This window comes from Phyllobates terribilis, unplaced genomic scaffold (assembly GCF_046119375.1).
Source record: "Phyllobates terribilis strain yellow unplaced genomic scaffold, ASM4611937v1 Scaffold_1__5_contigs__length_1240528914, whole genome shotgun sequence".
NCBI lineage: Eukaryota > Metazoa > Chordata > Amphibia > Anura > Dendrobatidae > Phyllobates > Phyllobates terribilis.
In genome coordinates this window covers 735836150-735848227 of record NW_027362761.1, presented here as the reverse complement: position 1 = coordinate 735848227, position 12078 = coordinate 735836150, and positions in this window count along the sequence as shown.

Below are 12078 nucleotides of genomic sequence, written 5' to 3'. Positions count from 1 at the left end.
AAATTTTTTATCTTCATCTAGCTCTGAAAAAATATTTGGGCTACTAGCTGTGTGTGGGACTTGTTCTATTACTCCATCTATACTGACCTCCATCAGGTTTCAAATTGAATATAATTTTTTTCTGCATCTAGCTCTGAAAAAATATTGGGCTTCTAGCTGTGTGTGGGACTTGTTGTATTAGTCCATCTATACTGACCTCCATCAGGTTGCAAACTGAATATATTTTTTTCTGCATCTACCTCTGAAAAAATACTGGGCTTCTAGCTGTGTGTGGGACTTGTTCTATTAATCCATCTATACTGACCTCCATCAGGTTGCAAACTGAATATATTTTTATCTGCATCTAGCTCTGAAAAAATATTTGGCCTTCTAGCAGTGTGTGGGACTTTCTCTATTAGTCCATCTATACTGACCTCCATCAGGTTGCAAATTAAAAATAATTTTTATCTGCATCTAGCTCTGAAAAAATATTTGGGCTTCTAGCTGTGTGTGGGACTTGTTCTATTACTCCATCTATACTGACCCCCATCAGGTTGCAAATTGAAAATAATTTTTTTCTGCATCTAGCTCTGAAAAAATATTGGGCTTCTAGCTGTGTATGGGACTTGTTGTATTAGTCCATCTATACTGACCTCCATCAGGTTGCAAACTGAATATATTTTTTTCTGCATCTACCTCTGAAAAAATATTGGGCTTCTAGCTGTGTGTGGGACTTGTTCTATTAATCCATCTATAAAGACTTCCATCAGGTTGCAAACTGAATATAATTTTTTTCTGCATCTAGCTCTGAAAAAATATTTGGCCTTCTAGCAGTGTGTGGGACTTTCTCTATTAGTCCATCTATACTGACCTCCATCAGGTTGCAAACTGAATATAATTTTTTTCTGCATCTAGCTCTGAAAAAATATTTGGCCTTCTAGCAGTGTGTGGGACTTTCTCTATTAGTCCATCTATACTGACCTCCATCAGGTTGCAAACTGAATATAATTTTTTTCTGCATCTAGCTCTGAAAAAATATTTGGCCTTCTAGCAGTGTGTGGGACTCTCTCTATTAGTCCATCAATACTGACCTCCATCAGGTTGCAAATTAAAAATTTTTTTTATCTGCATCTAGCTCTGAAAAAATATTTGGGCTACTAGCTGTGTGTGGGACTTGTTCTATTACTCCATCTATACTGACCTCCATCAGGTTTCAAATTGAATATAATTTTTTTCTGCATCTAGCTCTGAAAAAATATTGGGCTTCTAGCTGTGTGTGGGACTTGTTGTATTAGTCCATCTATACTGACCTCCATCAGGTTGCAAACTGAATATATTTTTTTCTGCATCTACCTCTAAAAAAAATATTGGGCTTCTAGCTGTGTGTGGGACTTGTTCTATTAATCCATCTATACAGACCTCCATCAGGTTGAAACTGAATATAATTTTTTTCTGCATCTAGCTCTGAAAAAATATTTGGCCTTCTAGCAGTGTGTGGGACTTTCTCTATTAGTCCATCTATACTGACCGCCATCAGGTTGCAAATTAAAAATAATTTTTATCTGCATCTAGCTCTGAAAAAATATTTGGGCTTCTAGCTGTGTGTGGGACTTGTTCTATTACTCCATCTATACTGACCTCCATCAGGTTGCAAATTGAATATAATTTTTTTCTGCATCTAGCTCTGAAAAAATATTGGGCTTCTAGCTGTGTGTGGGACTTGTTGTATTAGTCCATCTATACTGACCTCCATCAGGTTGCAAGCTGAATATATTTTTTTCTGCATCTACCTCTGAAAAAATATTGGGCTTCTAGCTGTGTGTGGGACTTGTTCTATTAATCCATCTATACAGACCTCCATCAGGTTGCAAACTGAATATAATTTTTTTCTGCATCTAGCTCTGAAAAAATATTTGGCCTTCTAGCAGTGTGTGGGACTTTCTCTTTTAGTCCATCTATACTGACCTCCATCAGGTTGCAAATTAAAAATAATTTTTATCTGCATCTACCTCTGAAAAAATATTTGGGCTTCTAGCTGTGTGTGGGACTTGTTCTATTACTCCATCTATACAGACCTCCATCAGGTTGCAAACTGAATATAATTTTTTTCTGCATCTAGCTCTGAAAAAATATTTGGCCTTCTAGCAGTGTGTGGGACTTTCTCTATTAGTCCATCTATACTGACCTCCATCAGGTTGCAAACTGAATATAATTTTTTTCTGCATCTAGCTCTGAAAAAATATTTGGCCTTCTAGCAGTGTGTGGGACTTGTTCTATTAGTCCACCTATACTGACCTCCATCAGGTTGCAAATTCAAAATAATTTTTTGTCTGCATCTAGCTCTGAAAAAATATTTGGCCTTCTAGCAGTGTGTGGGACTTTCTCTATTAGTCCATCTATACTGACCTCCATCAGGTTGCAAACTGAATATTTTTTTTTCTACATCTACCTCTGAAAAAATATTTGGGCTTCTAGCTGAGTGGGGGACTTGTTCTATTAGTCCATCTATACTGACCTCCATCAGGTTGCAAATTGAATATAATTTTTTTCTGCATCTAACCCAGCCAATAGTTTTGGCCTAATACCACAGTTTGGCCACTCAGCTCTGCTCGGTTCCCATCCATTGTTTTTTTGTGCAAACAACTCCAGAGTTGTGAATTAGTTAACCACCAAAATGAGTGGAAAAAGGCCTGCTGCTGGTGGAAAGGGGAATAGGCGTGTTGGGAATGGGAAAAAAGGTTGTGTCCGTGGGGTAGGTGTTAAAGCAACAGTAACATCTGCAGAAGAAAGACCATCTTCCAGCCAAACTAAAATGTCTACTTCTTTTAGCGGACAATGTGATAAGATCCCTTTCTTACGGCCACGCCAATCGCTACAAATTCCAGATGAGGCACAAAAACAGCAGGTGCTTCAACGGATATCAAGTGCTCCTTTAAGTGGGCTCTCCTCCACATCAATTTCAACATCACAAATACTCCAGTCCTCAAAGGTGTCACCCCAATCGCACTTGCTTCCTCACAGCTCCCAAATATCCAGCTGCCCGTCTGAGTATGAGGTAGAACAGATGGTTGAGTCTGCAGAGCTGTTTACTCATACTATAGCCTGGGAATCAGAGGTCGACTCCAGCGCTTCTGTGAATCCAGACGAGGAAATGATCTGCACTGATGCCCAGAATCTTTATGAGTCGGATCCAGGACCAGACGCAGAAGGTTCTGACCATAATATAGACCCTCATTCCCAAACTGTAACTCCTGTTGGTGGAGACAATGAGGAAGACGATGATGAGACTCAAATACCTGATTGGAGCGACAACTTTAGTCTTTTGTCAGGGCAGGAACAGGTTGGCTCTGAGGACGACGGGTGTGATAACGCACAGGGTGATGATGATGAGGTTGGAGATCCCACTTACTGTCAACCCACAGTCAGCCAAGAGATGAGGTCAGCAGAGGAGGTGGAGGAAGATGCTAGTGACGACGAGGTCAGGTTGCGCCTTCCTGGACAGCGACATAGTACTGGAAGCACGTCAACAACTGCATCCTCAAACACAACTCTGCCTCTCACCACAAGTCGTGGTGGCTCTTCAGGTCGCATGGGTGCTAAGCCTTGCATAGCCTGGGCATTTTTTCAGATCGATAAAGATGACCCAACTCGTGTTATCTGTAACATTTGTCAGCAAAAGCTAAGTAGAGGCCAAAAAATACATAGTTTGAGTACTTCATGCAGTGGGAAGCTCAGTGTGCTACAATGCGGCCTAGCCGGCCGGGCCAACCACCTTCTGCCATATCTTGTGCATCCGCGGCCTCTTCATCCTCTGTGACTGGAGGAACAGCAGTCACACCTGTTTTGGGGCGCAGACCTGCCACCTCTTTACCCGCAACAGCCAGCGTGATTGGCAGGTCATCATTTTCTTTGGAGGTGGTAACACCAGCTGGTGTTGAGCGCTGTCCGACATCGATAGCACCACCTTTGGATCAAGGCAACCTAACATGTCCGCCTGCATCTTCCTCACAGACCGGCAGTTTGCCGGGGACACCCTTATCAACCCCGTCTAAGCACAATAGCCAGCCCTCGGTCCCTCAGATGTGGACAAGTAAAAGACCATTTCCTCCTAGCCATGAGAAAGCTAAGAGGTTGAATTTCACCATCTGCAAGCTCTTGGCTACAGAAATGCTGCCTTTCCGCCTGGTGGACACAGAGGATTTTCGAGACCTTATGTCCGTCGCAGTGCCCCAGTACCAGATGCCCAGTCGGCACTACTTCTCAAAGAAAGGTGTGCCTGCGCTCCACCAGCATGTCGCACACAACATCACCGCTTCTTTGAGAAACTCTGTGTGTGACAGGGTGCATTTCACCAGAGACACTTGGACGAGTAGGCATGGACAGGGGCGTTACATGTCGCTGACTGGGCACTGGGTAACTATGGTGACAGCAGGACAAGGGGCTGCTGTCCAAGTCTTGCCGTCCCCACGAGTTGTGCGTCAATCCTCTTTATGTCAAAGTTCCTCCACTGCTTCTGCCTCCTCAACCTCCTCTCGGTCTTCCACCTGCACCCAAAGCCTGTCTGGTCATGCCACAAGCTTTCTAACTGCGCAGAAGGAATCCTGCACACCTCCTTACTATGCTGGCAGTAGGGCTCAACGTCATCAGGCGGTTTTTACTTTGAAATGTCTGGGAAATGTGAGTCACACAGCTGAGGAGTTGTGGTCAGCTCTGGAGAACCAATTTCATGAATGGTTGTCTCACCTGGACCTGAAACCAAGGAAGGCCGTGTGCGACAATGCTGCAAACCTGGGTGCGGCCCTTCGCCGGGGCAATGTCACACACGTGCCTTGTATGGCTCACGTGTTGAACCTGGTTGTCCAGCAATTTTTAGCCCACTATCCCAGGCTAGATGGCCTTCTGCAGAGGGCACGGTCGCTGTGTGCTCACTTCCGCCGTTCGCATCCCGCAGCTCAGCGACTTACATCTCTACAGAAGTCGTTGGGCCTGCCACTTCACCGGCTAAAATGCGATGTGCCTACCCGGTGGAATTCAACTCTGCACATGTTGCAGCGACTGTGGCAGCACCGACAAGCCCTGGTGCAATATGTTCTGACGTATAGCCTGGGCCAACGAGATCCAGACGTGGGGCAAATCACGCTGGAGGAGTGGTCTCAGATCAGGGACCTATGCACCCTTCTGCACAGTTTTGAAATGGCGACGAAGATGTTTAGTGCTGACGATGCCATTATCAGCATGACTATTCCGGTGATTTACATGCTGGAGCACATGTTAAACAGAATTCGGAGTCAGGTGGTGGCACAAGAGGAGGTGGAGGAAGTAGAGGAGGAGGAGTTGTATGCGGAAGGGCTAACATCTGCAAGGTCCAGACGGTCGGCAGCACCAAGGCGGCTGGCATGTGAGGGTGGGGGAGATGGTTTTACCAGGGCGCATGGTAGCAGCCAAACTAGTGAGGAAGGTGCAGGAGCCCAGGAAGAAGTGGAGGACGAACTGATGGAAGACTCATCAGATGAGGGAGACCTTGATCACATTTCTGTTGTGCGAGGTTGGGGGGAGAGGACAGAGGAAGGAAGCATGATTGTTACCTCGCCACCAACACAACAGGGACTTGGTGCTCCTGGATGCGCAACACACATGAGTGCCTTCTTGCTGCACTACCTGCAACATGACCCTCGAATTGGGAGAATTAGAAATAATCCTGACTACTGGGTTGCCACACTGTTAGATCCCCGGTACAAAAGTAAATTTGCAGAAATTATTCCTGCCATAGAAAGGGATGCACGCATGCAGGAGTATCAGCAGAGACTGTTGCAGAATCTTACATGTGCTTTTCCACAAAACACCAGTGGTGCACGTAGTGAATCTCACAGTTCCAACTTGCCAACCGTGGGACCGTCAAGTGTTCAGCACTCAAACCATAACAGAACCACAGTATCTGCTGGTAACATCAATTTTGCGGAATCATTTCACCACTTTTTTAGCCCATCCTTTGCAAGGCCACAGGAGACAAGAAGTCTGACACATAGTCAACGCCTAGAGACGATGGTAAAGGAGTATCTCCAAGTAAACATTGAAGCCATGACTGTGTCACTGGACCCTTGCTCTTTTTGGGCTTCCAATCTGGATAAATGGCCGGAGCTAGCCACTTACGCCTTGGAGATCTTGTCATGCCCCGCAGCCAGCGTTCTGTCTGAACGTGTGTTCAGCGCTGCTGGTGGTGTGCTGACAGATAAGCGCACGCGGCTCTCCACTGATAATGTAGACAGACTCGCGTTCATAAAGATGAACAAATCATGGATCCGAAATGACTTTTCTACCCCTGTGTCATCCTGGGGAGAGTAAAAGATGGATAATTGGTTAAAATCACCCTACCAACCGTTTTAAGCTTTCAAATTACTAATAATGTTTATCTGTATCTTGGCTGGAAAATAATTTGGGCTTTGTAGCAGTGTGCAGCACTGATTCTATTAGGCCATCTATACTAAGCTCCACCAGATTTAAAATTACTAATAATTTTTAGCTGCATCTAGCCCGGAAAATAATTTTGGGGCTCCGAGATGCGCAAGACACATAAGTGCCTTCTTGCTGCACTACCTGCAACATGACCCTCATATTGTCAGAATTCGAAGTAATCATGACTACTGGGTTGCCACACTCTTAGATCCGCCAAACTTTTCGATCAACCTTTTCATTTTAATAAAGACCAAAAAAATGGTCATTTTTGAAATTATAAGCATTAGCAGGTTATTAGAAACTGAAATCAAACAGTTTTCAACTCAAAACTTTATTCTAGGTGATGTTACATTTTCACATAGGACCCCTTGTTCGAAAGGAGCTTCTGAACTCTCTCGTCCATTGAATTTGTCAGGTTTTGGATGGTTTCTGCTTCAATTGTTTCGCATGAGGACAGAATACCCTCCCAGAGCTGTTGCTTAGATGTGAACTGCCTCCCGCCATCATAGACACTCCTTTTGATGATGCTCCAGAGGTTTTGAATGGGGTAGAGGTCAGGGGAGCATGGGGGTCACACCATAAGTTTGTCCCCTTTTATGCCCATATCAGCCAGAGATGCAGATGTTTTATGTGCAGCATGAGATGGTGCATTATCATGCAAAAAAATGATCTTGCTGTGAAATACACGGTTCTTCTTCTTGAACCATGGCAGGAAGTGCTGTTTGAGAAAATCCACATACATTATGGAGTTCATCTTTAGCGCCTTCAGGGATCCTAAAGGGGCCGACAATCTCTCTCCCCATGATTCCAGCCCAAAACATTACTCCACCTCCTCCTTGTTGGCGCTGTAGCTGTGTTTGCGTGGGGTGTCCATCAACCAGCCATCCTCCACTCCATCCATCTGGACCATCGAGCGCTGCACGGCACTCATCCGTGAACAAAACAGTTTTGAAATCAGTCTTCATGTAATCTTTGGCCCACTGGAGCCGTTTCTGCTTGTGTGAAGTGGATAGAGGTGGTCGACAGGATGGCGTATGCACAGCTGCAAACCTCTGAAGGACCCTGCATCTTGTTGTTCGGGGGACGTTGGAGGCACCAGCAGCTTCAAAAACTTGTCTGCTGCTATGACAAGGCTTTTTTGCCGCTGCTCTTTTAACCTGACGTAATTGCTTGTAGGAAAGAGTCCTCAATTTGCCCTTATCAGCACGCACACGTGTGTACTGTGAATCAGCTACATACTTCTTGATTGCCAAGACACTTCATCCTGATCATCGCACAATGTTGATTGTAGTCATGCCTTGACCTAAACACTCCACAATTTGTTGCTTCTCAGCAGCCGACACATCCTTTTTCTTTCCCATTTTGGCAGAAAATGTAGGCTGCTTAATAATGTGAGACAGCCTTCTTAAGTAGTCTTGCCTTTCATTGGACACACCTGCCAAACTAATTAGCACAGGTGTCTGCAATTGCTTACAGTGATATAAAGAGCCCTGACACACATCACCATCAATGAGTTTAACTGACAAACAAATAAATTCTTCCCTTATCACTCCTAAACACTTTTTGCATAATAATTTGGAACACAGTGTACATGTGCTTTTCCACAAAACACCAGTGGTTCACGTAGTGAATCTTACAGTTCTAACTTGCCAACCGTGGTCGGTATGGAGTTGTTCAATAAAGGGCCCAAAATTAAGATAACATAGATGGGAGAGGTCTCTATGAATAGGAATTCCTAAGTATTTGATACCCTGTGAGGGCCAGGCAAAGGGAAAGTTGGACTGGATGGAATCCTATATGGATTTGGGGAGGGAGACATCGAGGGCCTCAGACTTCGCTGCATTGATTTTAAAATTTGACCATGTAACAAAGTGATCTATTTCAGCCATAACAGCATGGATGGATATATGTGATTGAGTGATATATACTAGGACATCATCAGCAAATAGAGAGCACTTGTACTCGGTGCCTCCCACCTCAATCCACCTAATATTGGGGTTATGGCGAATTGATGAGAGCAGGTGCTCCGTCACTAGGATGTATAAGAGAGGGGACAGAGAACATCCCTGCCTTGTCCCATTGGTGATTGTGAAAGGTGATGAAAATGTTCTGACGCGCCCCCTGGGCCTTGGGACACCCGGAGCCGGACCCTTTTTAGTGGATGCTGGTGGTTGTAGTCTCCGTGGCGGTGACCCGGTTCCGTGGCTCAGGGCGGTCAAACCAGTGGCGGAACTATTTATGTGGTTTTGATGTTTAAATGTCTGACTACGCCACCCGTGGATTGCGGTCAGAGTGAACCGCCGCTCCAGGGCAGACCGCTGAGGCTGGTGTTGTGGGTGCAGCAGAGCGTAGCATAACTCCCCACGGGAGGAGTATAGCCTCAGGGCAGTGTATGCGGAGGATGGGGGTGATGGTGCAGGGCAGCAGAAGTAACGACACGGAGTCAGTGATGCAGTCCAGGGCCTTTACTCACAGTTCTTATTATCCAGACCACGTCTGCAGGTAACGGCTGCCCACGTCGTACTGTGCTCACCAGGTGAGGGGCTCAGACAACTCCCAGATAACTTTGGAGCGCTTCACAGGACCCCCTTTGTGTGTCCTTTGTCTGGCCTTTCTTACCAACCCTTCTGTCCGGCTGCCTCGGGCCTCCTCTTGGTAAACTTGGCGCCAGTTTCCCTGACCCTATGTGGTGCCTTCCTAGCGGGTGTAGCGAGGGGCTGCGCCACATAAAATGTCACAGCCTCCGGTTTCTAGCTGAGGGTCGTTTCCTGCCTCCACTAGTTTCGGGGACCGGTCTCCCCCTTTGGCCTGACCCCTCCACACAGGTGGATTCGGGCGTGCGGTGGCGACTCGCCCGTCCGCACCCCTGGGATCCCTTCATTCCTCGTTCCTGGAGCCTTCTCCACTCCTCTTCCTTCCTTCTCCCTCTTCCAGGCCTGGGCCTCTGTTACTAGGCCCGCCTCCGGAGCAGAGCTCATGCAGAGCCCCTGCTCCCTGCCACTTCTGCTCAGACTTCTCTGCACTGAACTAAGATGGTGCCCACCTTTTATACTCCCTTCTCAATGCACCCAGGAACTGCTTCCTCCCTGCTCCTGCACTACAGGGTTCCCCTTCCTCAGTGTTCCCTCCCCCCGCTCCAGCCAGGGACAGGGACTGTCGTGCCCATCTCAGGGGCATATTGGTCGCCCTGCCCCACGGCAATGTGGTGTAATGCATGCAGGTGTCGGGTCCTGATCCACACTCCATCCTTACCTGAGAGTGAGATATCACACCTCTGGGTGAGGTGCAATACCTCTGTAGCAACCGAGCCCTCAGGGTAATACAGTTCCATTTATCTTCAGCCTAGGTGACGTATTGCGATACAGGGCCGTGATTTTGGCTATAAAAGGGTCCCCTAGACCCCTACCCCAAGCTTTTTAAGAGAATCATATATGGCGTGCCAGGAGACTCTATGGAATGCTTTCTCAGCATCCAACGAGAGTATCTAATTACAAATTTTTAACTGCATCTAGCCCAGGAAATACTTTGTGCCTAGTAGCAGTGTCTGCTAGTCAGCGGATTATCCCGGCTGTTAAGCAAGCTACACCACCTGTAGTTTTGACACTTAATTTTTTCAAAGGAAATGCTTCGGGACCACGGGATACTCAGTGAAGAGCATCAGGAGGCACCCCAAGGCATAGGGGCTGGGACTGGCAGTAGGATGCCTTGCGATGGACAGCCGAGCTCGATCCTTATAAAAGCTTTTTAACTGCAGCAGCTTTAGTGGACGCTACTGGAGCTGGAATTACGCGGCTGCTGGCATGAGACTTGCCCTCCAATAGATCCTTGTAAATGGATTTAAAGTGTATTCATTCAAATTAGAGAGACAATTTAAATTAAAAAGCTTAGAGCTGCCTCCACCACAGGGGGGCTCGCTCGACCCACCAGCGGACAGGCACCAGTATTGGGAGAGGGGGGCTGGCCGTCAGGGTTCACCGCGGCTCTGGCACAAACCCGGCGACACGGAGGTGGCACGGGCAGGAGCGGACTGAACGTGTCGGCTTCTCACTTTTTGGATTTTAGAAGGGCATGACATGCCTATATCTGTGTCTCCCCCTCCTTTTACTCCTCCACCTCTTTTCTTTTCGCATGACTATATGTACTTGTCACTTTTCCATGTGTTAGTTGTGTCTTCAGAGCAGTTTGTCAGCTTTTGGACACCTTTGAAGGTGTTTTCTATGTGTTTCTATGTGTTTTTGTTTGCCTGCCATTGGTTTTAACGGTGTTCGAAGGTGTTCGACGAACAGTTCGACGAACAGTTCGGCGAACACACGGGTGTTCGACGAACCGAACCGAACTCGAACACTACGGGGGTGGCTCAACACTAATGGTGACTACAAATATTGCGTGATGCCCTTCGGTCTCTGTAATGCTCCAGCCGTCTTCCAGGAGTTAGTGAACGACATCTTCCGAGATCTCCTGTATTCCTGCGTGGTGGTGTATCTGAATGATATCTTGGTGTTCTCTCCTGATCTGCCCACTCATCGGAGGGATGTTTGTCAGGTACTGCTGAGGCTCCGGAAGAATCGCCTGTATGCTAAGTATGAGAAATGCGTCTTTGAGCAGACCTCCCTACCATTTTTGGGGTATATCATCTCTGAGACCGGACTGTGGATGAATCCCGAGAAGATGTCTGCCGTCTTAAAGTGGCCCCAACCTGAGGGGTTGAAGGCTATTCAGCGGTTTCTGGGATTCGCTAACTATTACTGCCTCTTCATTCCTCATTTCTCCTCCTGGACTGCTCCCATCTCTGCTCTCACCCATAAAGGGGCAAATCCCAGGGAATGGACTTCCAAGGCGGAAAGTGCCTTTGTCTCTCTTAAGCAAGCCTTCTCCTCCGCTCCAGTGCTGCATCATCCAGATTGCAATAAACAGTTCTTCTTGGAGGTTGATGCCTCTTCCTCCGGGGCCGGAGCAGTGCTCACCCAAAAATCCTCGTCAGGGCAAATGGTGACCTGCGGCTTCTTCTCCAAACTCTTTTCTCCGTCCGAGCGCAATTACTCCATAGGGGATTGAGAACTGCTGGCCATCAAATTAGCGCTGGAGGAGTGGCGCTACTTGCTTGAAGGGGCCCTGCATTCGGTGGTCATCTACACTGACCATAAAAACCTTGCCTACTTGCAGACTGCCCAAAGACTAAATCCACGTCAGGCCAGATGGTCTCTGTTCTTTGCTTGTTTCAGCTTTTTCTCTCCATTACCGTCCGGCAGACAAGAATATTACAGTGACGCTCTATCCTGCTTTTTCCTGTCTACCAACCAAGAGGAGGAGCCTCTACACATCATTGACCCTTCCAGAATAATGTCTGTTGCTCCTTTTGACCAGTCTCATTTTCCTCCTGGTAAGACCTTTGTGGCGGCTCAGGATCGGAAGAGGGTCTTACTCTGGGGTCATTTGTCCAAATTGGCTGGTTTGCTTATTGCCCGACATTATTGGTGGCACACCCTGAGCAAGGATGTTGCGGATTTTGTCGCGGCTTGTTCCTCCTGTGCCCGTAACAAGATACCTAGGCACCTCCCAGCTGTTTGTCTTCTTCCTCTCCCTGTGCCTTCTGCTCCTTGGCAACATATTGCTATGGACTTCATAACTGATCTTCCGGTATCTGCC